This window comes from Podarcis cretensis (genome assembly GCF_951804945.1).
Source record: "Podarcis cretensis genome assembly, chromosome: 5".
NCBI classification, from domain to species: Eukaryota; Metazoa; Chordata; class Lepidosauria; order Squamata; family Lacertidae; genus Podarcis; species Podarcis cretensis.
Window position 1 is genome coordinate 96,093,091 of NC_137174.1, and position 10,987 is coordinate 96,104,077.

The following is a 10,987-nucleotide window of genomic DNA, read 5'->3' on the forward strand; positions in this document are numbered from 1 at the left end:
TATCCTTCATTTTCTCCAAACTCTGCAATTTCCAATTGTCTCCATCTTTTTCTAATATTTCCCAATATTTTGGCCATTTGGCCTCCATATTGGGTCTTTTTCGGGCCTTAGCTTCCAGAGGTGAAAGCCACCTTGGAGTTTTGTTTTCCAATAAGTCTTTGTATTTTGTCCAGACATTAAATACTGCTTTCCTGACAATATGGTTCTTAAAGACCTTATTGATCTTAACCTTGTCATACCATAAATATGCATGCCAACCAAAAGCGTTGTTAAAACCTTCCAGGTCCAGTACATCAGTGTCTTCGAGAAGTAGCCAGTCTTTTAGCCAGCAGAAAGCTGCGGCTTCATAGTACAGCTTTAAGTCCGGCAGGGCAAAGCCCCCTCTTTCTTTCGCATCAGTTAGTATCTTAAACTTAATTCTGGGCTTTTTGCCCTGCCAGACAAATTTAGATATATCTCTCTGCCACTTCCGGAAGCACTCTGTCTTGTCCACAATCTGCAATGTTTGGAACAAAAACAACATCCTTGGCAATACATTCATCTTAACAGCAGCAATTCGGCCTAACAAGGAAAGCTTCAATTTTGTCCAACTATCCAAGTCTCTCTTAATTTCAGACCAACATTTTTCATAGTTATCCTTAAATAGACTCAGATTCTTTGCTGTTATATTTACCCCTAGGTACTTTACTTTTTTAACCACAGTTAGTTCTGTTTCTCTCTGAAACCGTTCTGACTCTGTATCTGTCAGATTTTTTCCCTGCACCTTAGTTTTCTGTTTATTTAGTTTGAATCCCGCCACCCGACCAAAATCTTGAATCAATTGTAATACTCTTATTGTACTAGATTCTGGCTCCTGCAAAGTCAGAACTAGGTCATCTGCAAAAGCTTTAAGTTTATATTGTTTCGCTCCGACCTGAATCCCTTCCACCAACCGGTCCCCTCTAATCAAATTCAAGAGCACCTCCAGAACCGAAATAAATAACAAAGGGGAAATCGGGCAGCCTTGTCGTGTTCCTTTTTCAATTTTGAACTCTTCTTTAACCACATTGTTTACTATCAATTTAGCCTTTTGTTCTGAATATATTGCATCAATCCCATTCTCAAAACCCCGACCCACCCCCATTTCTTTTAAATTTCCCTTCATAAATTTCCAAGAGATATTATCAAAGGCTTTCTCCGCATCTATGAAAATTAGCACTGCTTTTGTATTTATGTCTGTTTGCAAAAGTTCCAAGATGTCAATAATGTTCCTTGTATTAGCAAACATGTGTCTACCTGGGAGAAAGCCTGCCTGGTCTTTGTGAATTACTTCATTTAAAACTTTTTTAAATCTGCTTGCCAGGACATCTGCAAATATTTTGTAATCCACATTTAAAAGGGAGATGGGACGGTAGTTCTTGAGTTGTGTCTTTTCAGAATCCGATTTAGGTATCAATGTGATGAATGCTTCCTTCCACGAATCCGGCGCCCTCCTCCCCTCCATAATTTCATTGCTAACCTCCTGATCTCTGAACAAATTGTCATTCATCTTCCATCTAAAGGAGCCGGTTGGTAATAATATCATGTCCATTTTCAGTGCATTATGGTCGGAGCAGGTTTTTGGGCAGATTTCCACCTTTCTGACCTTGGGTGCCAGACCTCTAGTTATCCATATTTGGTCGATTCTTGTCCAAGTCAGCTGGGCTTCAGAGAAAAATGTTCCTTCTTTTCCCAAGGGGTTCTTCGTTCTCCAAATGTCAATCCAAATGTCAATCCAGTCCATATTGTCTGTCAATTCAAAGAAAGTCTTTGGTAATCTGCCGTCTTTTGTGACATTTTGACTTTGTGACTTATCCATGTTAGTTGATACGACCCCGTTCATGTCTCCCAACATAATGATGTTGTCATAGTCCAGATAATCCAGCATGGTCTCATGCAACTTCTTGAAAAATTCCGATTTCCCTTCATTTGGTGCATAGATTCCTAATATCAGAATCTTTTCTCCTTGATGTTGTATTTTGATTGCCAAAATTCTTCCATGTTCATCTTTAAATAAAAATTTAGGTGACAGGCTCTCTTTGCATATATCACCACGCCTCTCTTCTTTACTTTGTCTGAAGATATAAATTCCTGGCCAAGTCTTTTGTTTGTTAATACTTTTCTGTGGAGCCTAGTCACATGTGTTTCTTGTAAGCAAATAATGTCCAATTGTTCCTTTTTTAATATATGAAAAATTTTCCTCCTTTTTTCCGGAATGTTGCAGCTATTTATATTCCAGCTCAAAAGTTGCAGAGACATCCTGAATAAATCTGGTTATTTTTCTAGGGGTGGTATCTTGTCCGCTGGATCTTCAGGATCCGAGGGTGCAGACACCCCTGGTGCTCCAGGCCCCGAAGGTAGTTCAAGTCCTTTTTGAAGGTCCTCTCCGTAGGCGATCAGAAACTTATCTCTATCTTCCAGTGTTCTGATTTTAATCTTCTTCCCTCTAAAAGTGAAAGATAATCCTTGAGGAAAATCCCACCTGAAGATGATTGAGTTGCTCCTCAACAGTTTTACTAGTTCCAAGTAATCAGATCTAAGGTCCAACAGTTGTTTAGGAATATCCTTGTAAATTTCAATTCTTTTATCCAAAATATCCAGTGACTTTCCGTAATGCAGGCCCAATATCTTGTCCCTTTCCTCCTTTGATCTCAATGTTATTAAACAGTCTCTGGGCTTCTCTTTCTTTATAAGTCTTCCAAGCCTGAAGGCTGATATGATTTTAAGATCTTTTTCCTCTAAGTTCCAAAACTTGGAAAATTCTTTAGTCAAAAACTCAGCTAGATTGCCTTCTTCAACTTCTGGTACCGACCTTATCCTTAAATTGGTCTCCCTGTTCCGCAGTTCTATCATGGAAAGATAGGTCTGGTGTTCATCTACTTGTTTGCTGAGTGGTCTTACCTCTTTTTCTAAATTTCCCAGTCTTTGACTGGTATCCTCAGCCAATTTCCTATTTTCACCTGCAGTCTCCTTCAGTTCTCCGATTGCTTGTACATTCTGTGCGACTTGTTCAGTTAATCTATTTAAACATTCTGTATTTTGATCAATTTTAGCTGTTTGCTGATCAACTTTTTTATCCAAAGATTCCAATTTTTCAAGAATTTTCTCTAAAATAGAGCCAGTTGCTCCTGAGGCCATCTCTTCCAATTGTAATTCCTCGGTTTCTCCCTCCCCTGCCCGTGGCAGAGAAGCAGCTTCTTCCTCAGAAGTCAAAATAGGCAAGGTAGGCAAAGTAGGCACAGATGATCTACGTGCCTGAGAGGCTGCGGTTAAAGTTGTTAGAGTTGTTTGTCTGGTTCTCGGTCCCTTTTTCCTTGCACCACTCATTCCAGAGTTATCTAAGAATCAAGGTCAAGCTGAGTTGTTCCCATGAGAAAACAACGGCCCAGATGGTAACAGTCAAACAGGAGGCCGGGAAAAGGAAAGTAAAACAATGTCACTGCTGTAAATCCCAAATCCTCTAGGGGGAGCTTAAAATGTCTTTAGGGAAGAAATCAATTCCAATAAAATTAATAAAGTCTAATTTAATGTCCAGGAACCTTCAATAAGATAGGTTTTAGCAGAGTTAGTATTTAACAAGCCACAGTATTTCAGACAGTGCTTACTGGTGTTCCGAAAGGTGCTTCAAAATAGCCAGTCCAAACTCCCTCAGATTGTTTCAAAGTTTAAGTTCAAAGTATCCAATCCTGCAGACTGACTGCTCAGTTACTCAGGCAGTTCCAGCACCTGGGTTTTTTGCTTAAATTGTAATCCAAAGGGAAGAAAGGTATCACAGTCCAAATAGAAGTCATATAATCAAACTTAAAGTCCTTATTCTGCTTAGAAATAATTTCCGCGGGTGCCCAGATCAATTAAGTTAAAAGTTCGCTCTTTGCCTCCACTCCTCCAGCTCTTTGCTTTGAAGTTCAGTGTCAGCGGAAGACGGACTTCCTATTTTTCGTCACTCCACTTTCAGCCAAATTCAATGTCTTTAGGTCTCAAAGTTTTGTAAAATCCTTATTACTCACGGATTGTTGCTTTCCGAATCAAAAGTTTAGGAAGAAAGGTCAGCGCTCACCGGCAGCAGCAACGCGGCTTCGCTCTGTTGACTGCGGAACGACCCACAGCGCCGCAACCCCCTCCGCGATCCGGAGCCCCTTACGCGGTTCCTTCAACGTTTTGGGGGCTGCTCCTGGCGCCCGCCGGGTCCCAAGACCACAGGCTTCTGCCACCTGTGGTTTTCCAAAATGGGTCTCCGCTTCGCTGCAGCGGACGACCCGATCTCAGCGGAGCTTCCCTCTCCCGGTTAGAAGAGGGCAGCCATTGCCGTTCGCGCCGCCTCAATTGCCAGCTCAATTGCCAGGAATTAAAAGAATAATATCAGCAGCAATCATTCTGTGTAACTTCAAAGAGCAAGAAGGCATGGCAGGAAGCCTGAGGAGTAAGTGCAGAATGTTAATGAGAGATAAAGCACTGACTCCTTTCCCAGCTGGATTTTCCCGCTGGTTATCTTTTTAAATTAAGGGTGGCTAGTCCTCATGCCATCATATGACATATTAGTTTGGGTGTATGAAAACCTGGCTTCAGCACATGTGGAGATTTGGTTGATTATGGTATCTCTAAGAAGCACAAAACACTGCTTCTCTCGGCAAGCTCTTCCAACATCTTTTGGGCACGGACTCATGTAGCAAAGGACTCCTCCAGAAAACTTTTTGATTATGCATCTTTTCATCATGATTTGTGCTCATAATAATTTCAAGGTGGTTACACCCAACTCCATTTTCAATACTATTTATGCCTGCATAGATTTTTGAGGTGGTCATACAGTTTCATTTCCATTCTATCACATCCTTTAACTTTCTACTGAAAACTACATATGCACAGACTTGTTTTTGTCTCACTTTTGCAATATATATAGTTTCCCCAGACAGCAATAATGCGGGAGTGTTCAGGAAGCATTACAGAAGAACTAACAAAGCGGAATATTCTTGTCAAGAATATGGTGCAGAATTCACCCTCAATAAAAATCCTGCCTGGTGGAACCAGTAGAACTAGTAACTGGTTGACATTACACATTCTATCCTTAAAAACGGTGTGGGAAAAATTAGCTGAATTGGGTTTGTTTGCTGAAACTTTTCAGCATACTGACTAAAACAAATAAATAAATAACCAAAATAAAAACAAAGAAATGAAAAGAGAGAGAGAGAGAGAGAGAGAGAGAGAGAGAGAAACGCCAAGCCCTGTCTCAAAGGTAGGTCTTAACTCTTGTCTCACACAGAAGGGAGTGGACCCTCCCAGCTCTCACCTGGGTGCTTCCCTTTCTTCCCCCACTCTCCCACCCTGCCTCTCACATAGGGTCTTTCACTGGCCAGATATCAACTTCATGTGTGTATTCAAAATATTCTAAATGTTCGTTCCAGTATGATATAGCCATTTCCGAACTTGAGAGGAGAGGGGGTTGCGGGCCACCCCCTCCCACACACGCGGGGGCTGGCCTTTTGCCCCCGCGAGAACAAGGGAATCCCCGGGTGTGCCTGTGACCCTGCCCGCCAATCGGCGGGCTTGGGAGGTGTGGCCTAGCCCATTTAAGGCCAGGCGCGCCCAGGGACCGCCCTCTTTGACCCGTTCCAACTGACCGGTTTGTTACGGTCCTTCGTCCTCCTGTGTCTTGAGCAGAATATATATTTTTCAGCCAAATTCGTACCTGGCATTAATAATGACATCGCGGATGCTCTGTCTTGTTTTCAGATGGAGCGCTTCAGCTCATTAGCGCTGGATGCGGAACAATCATCGCTGCCTTTCCCGGAGCATCTTTGGAGTCTTGGGAGCGAGAAGTGATGAAGGGAGTATTGAGTGCAGTTGCCCCTTCCACAATGAGATCATACAAGAAAGCGTGGGCTGACTTCCTAAAGTTCCGCAACAGTATACCTAACACGAGGCAGAATTCCATTCCCTCAACGAGGGAGGTCCCCCGCTACTTAGCCCACCTGAAGGAGCTGGGCAGGGCACCAAAGACTCTCAATATTCAGTCCGCGGGGATCTCATAATTTTGCAAAGCCTTTTTCGCCACTGACCCGTGCGCTGAATTTATTGCGCGTAAGACTTTAGAGGGTTGGCCTCCCAGCACTGACAAGAGGAGGCCCATAACTTATGAGATTCTGACCCAGATACACAAAAAATTACGAACAATATGCTGGTCAAAATATGAAACTCGCCTATTCTCTGCCGCTTATTCCATAGCCTTCTTTGGTGCCCTTCGAACAGGGGAGTTAGTCTGTGAGGGAGGGGTTGCCCACTGCCAAAGGGGCATCAAGTGATCTGACCCTATCTAGGACGGACCTAATCATTCAAGTACGGAGCTCTAAGACAGACCAACAGGGTAGGGGGGCCCTCCTTCGGTTACCAGCCGCACAAGGTAGTGGACTCTGCCCGGTTAGGGATACGAGGCGTTTCCTCTACTTAAGACCCAATAGCCCCGGCCCTTTCTTAATTCACGCGGATGGATCGCTTTTGGCCAGACACCAATTTACTCGGGTGATGCGCATGGCTTTGGCAGCATGCGGGCTGCCTGTGGCTGAAATTGCGGCTCACTCCTTTCGGATTGGGGCAGCTACCACTGCAGTACACCTCGGGCTATCTACAGAGAGGATAAAGGACTTGGGGCGTTGGAAATCTAATGCATACAAAGCTTATGTGAGAAAGAATCTATGACTAGCGGTTGGGCTCCTGACCTTGGTTTTTCTGTCTATTTGCATTTGGTTGGTGGGCCACAGCATTGTGCATTGGGCCAAGAATCGAGCCACGAGTACCGGGTTGGGACAAAACTTGAACTTACCTGCAAATGTTGAGCTGGCATGGATAGCACGAAGAGGGATGCGCTGGAGCGAATTCAAGCCAGCCGTGATGGCGAGAGCCGCCTCTGAGGGCCCACTTGATGCCCTGGTTATCCAGCTGGGGGAGAACGACCTAGCGTACCGCAAAGCTATTGACTTGAGATGGAACACTTTTGACGATTTTGCTGATCTGATGGCGGTTTATCCAAACATTACTATCTTGGAATCAACAAAGCAAGAAAGGTCTTGGAGCGGGCTGTGGCACATAGAGTGGCGGCTCTGGGTGGGTGCATCATAGGCCACCCAGGCATCCAGTACAGCAACAAAGCCCTCTACAGATGGGATGGCGTGCATCTGTCAGATGCTGGAAACGATATTTGGTTGGGGGACATCATAGCAGGGATTAGGAGTTGGTTACAGGTTTGAAGGTACTGGCGGCAAGCTTTGCTCGATTGGCGGTTAGGCATTGGCAGGAGTAATTGTTATGCAAATGAAGGGGGAGAAGGAAGCACCATCACCTTCCCCCAATGAAAAGGGTAGTCCGGTAGAGGACTCTGGGGGGTGTGGCCTTGTCCGAAACCTAGGGAGGTAAGGGGTCCGGCACGCCCCTGAGCGGTGACTCCCGTGGGATCCTAGTTGGCGTACTTCAATAGGACTCCCACGGCTTGTGGATAATCCTTCCCGGTCTCCATGCCGGGTAGTCGATAGGAGCCAATGCCTAAGGCCAATACCTTTCAATTCCTGTAATCAATAAAGTTGTGGCCTTTTTATGCCCATTAACCTTAAATAATGTGTCCGGTGTCTTCATTTCACATGGGGGGAGGGGACTTGCCACGCAACCAATTGTATTCCGAGATAATATCCAGCTGTTCCTTGTTCTGCTAGGTGATATTTTCCTCCATCTTCAGCCCCAGACATTGCTATGAGTCAAGAATAGTCTTCCTCCAATCCAGGATGATGACTTTATCTCTCCCCCTCCCCCCCAAAAATTCCAACCTTTCCTCCATGTTTGAAAACAATAAATCCTTCATTTTTATTTAAACAGGAAACTCTCCACTGTAGTCATTTATTTTAAAAAATCCGTAGTTATATACTTGTTGTATATTCATTATTTTACACCTGTGTTTATATCTTGTGATCCCATTTCCTGTAGGGAAATTTATCAAGAGAAAAAGAAAAGCACTTCCATTTCTACTACTTCCATTCTTTTCCCAATAGCGTCACCAGAAGCTTGATAGGTTTTTCCTCTAAATTCCCTACAAATTATACCCAGAATCCTTTCTGTATCATCTTGTAATTCTCTGCTTTAGAGAGACTAAGCAGCTCTTACATGCAAAGGCATGAACTTCAGTAAACAATGTTTGTTCTGAGATGGCAATTTTTCACATTGATTTCTGTAAGTATTTATTTCTCACTGATTTTTTGTAGGTATTTTATCTTCAAATGGTCACACCTGGAGGCAACAAAGACAGTTTGGTGTTGTTACTATGCGGAAGCTGGGGCTGGGGAAGAAAGGCATGGAGCACCAAATAGCAGAGGAGGCTCATCAGCTTGTGGAGGTTTTTGCACATTCAAAGGGTATGTGATGCTAAGTGATGGTGCTGAGCTGGCGTATGAAGATATATTTGTGTCCTACCTCTGTCCATTTTAGAAAGGAATGTGATATGTTTTTCTTGGTTCCTAATGGAGATCCCAGCAATTTCTCTTGGCCACCATGAACTCCCACTCTCAGCATGAACAGGAGCAGCTGAACTCACATAAGTATAACTTTATTTTGCAGGACAACCACTTGACCCCTCCATGCCCATCACTAATTCAGTCTTCCAACGTGATATGTGAAGATGAATGGTTCCAGAAGCTGATGGAAGCCATGGATTTTGTCATAAAAAAATTAAGTAGCTTTTGGCATATCGTGAGTAGTTATTTTCATTTCTCCTAAGCCAAACAGGTCCCCCTGAATACCACAAATCAGGGCCTTAATACCACAAATCCATATTTTGGAATCCATTTTGATAGAGGATAGAGCGTTGAAGAAGTGACATCAGGTTTAAATTGATTTGAGATAAGGGCAACTTACTATCTCTCCGCCTGCTCAATTTCTTATGATTATCATTAAGATAAAATAAAATAAAAAGCATGAGTAAGAAGACTTTGTGCACCACAGAGGACTCTTTGGAGGAACGATGGGATAAAAATGGAACAATGACCTTCAGAACAGGTCATCTAGAGCCCACCAAAGGGGACAGAGGTGAGCAAAATAACCTTTTCACTAAGGGAATTACATAGTTTTGTTGCCATTATGGAAAGCTAAATGTGTCTACTCTCTACTGACTTAGCAGTGGCAATGATGATGGTTCCTATAGTGAGGCTCCTGCAGCCAAAACCTTGGCTGGAATTTTTTTAATGAAAGAGAGACTTGCAACTTAAGCACTGTCCCTACTGCTAAGGAAAGCAGCTCCCTCCTGTTTGACCCAACTACACTCTTTTTCCAAACTTAAGTTCACTTCTCCACATTTCTACATCCCTTCCGGATCTTTTTTAAAAAAAGTACTCATGAAACTTCATCAGCATTTTAGTGCTAATTTCTCCTAATGCACACATGTGTGCGATTTTGCCTGAAGCAAGGCCTGTGTGTTATTTTCACTATTGTATGCATTTTTAGGCACACATGACCATATTATTTGCATTTCCATTTTTGTACGCATCACTTGACTGGGAAACTACAGACAACTTTATATCAGTGTTGTAGGCACATTTGAAACAAGGAATTTCATTAGTGTGCGCAGTTTCTGACTTCTGGGCACAGTTCTAAGCCTAAAATTTCCGATTAAAACTGCAGAGTGGAAGGAAAGGAGGACCTTTTTCTGCCTCCTCACTTCCAGCCACTCTTTGAAGACTGGAGAAGAGACTGTCTTAAGAATATTAGGGGGTCAGGTAGGGCAAGCATGGCTTTGTTTTTTACAGGACTAGGCCATGTGAAAAATGAATATAAGATTTTAGCTGCAGTTCATTCATTTTCAGCTTTGTATTCTTGTTATTAAAAAGGCACGCCTAAACATTCCGTTGCACTACCCGCAATCTAGGCTTAAGGTGCCATTTAGCTCAGAGCTTTCATATCTCAGTTTCTAACACTGCTTTATATCAGTCCAACTTTAATTTTCTAGCTGCTTATGTATTCAGAAAATGTAAGTAATTGATCTTTAATGAGAAAACAAGGAAGGAGAAAAAACATCCTTCTTCAAGGTTTAGTTTTTTGTGATGAAAGATCAGAATTACTTGACTGGCAAACTGGAAGATTTAATAAATACAATTAAATTTTTAAAAATGGAGAATTGTACATTTTGAACGATGGCTGTCTTTCCATTTGTGTATTAGGCAAATTTGCTTTTAAATGTGAACTTACTTGAATTCCCCCACACCCTATTCTCCACCCACCCCCACCTACCATAAAAGGCCACTAACTTGTTCCAGGAGGGTTCCTCTGATTGTGCCCAGTTTTGGAATGATGCCTGGGAGCTGGGAAAATATTTTGAGCCATAGTTTTCTTTCACATTTTCAGCTAGGGATAATTCACAGAATCCAACTAATATGTTAGCCCTGAAGAATAATGCAGATCATGTTTTTAAAGTGCTAATCCAAAGCACAAAGGGTGTGACCAAGCTTCCTCATGGTAATGGCAGCATTTCTGCTATATTTCATTTAGCTTTGTGAAATTCTTCCATGGCTCATGAAACATCTCCCATGTTCTGCATGGAGATGGTGCTTTCATTTGCAAAGGAGGAGATAGAGAACCATAAGGAGAATCAGTCTCTGCATGAGCCACAGGATCTCATTGATTTCTATCTACTTCAGATGGAGAAAGTAAGTATCAGCTTTGAAGCTGAATACTGCTCATCCAAGGAATCATTACATTCCCTGTTATAAGTGAATACTAATCTCTTGCCTGGCAACCAGCATCTTTTCCCCTGAATCTCAGTTGAAAATGGCATTGAGTTCCCCCCAAATATTTCTCATACTCAATTTAGTTGCTAAAGTGGGTTGACATCCATCCATAAGCATCTAGAGAAATGGCTAGGAAATGTGAGCTTAAAGGACTGGAAACTTAAGTGTGTTAAGGGGTCTTGCTTTGGAGCATTTTTTGGATTGATGTTCATCCA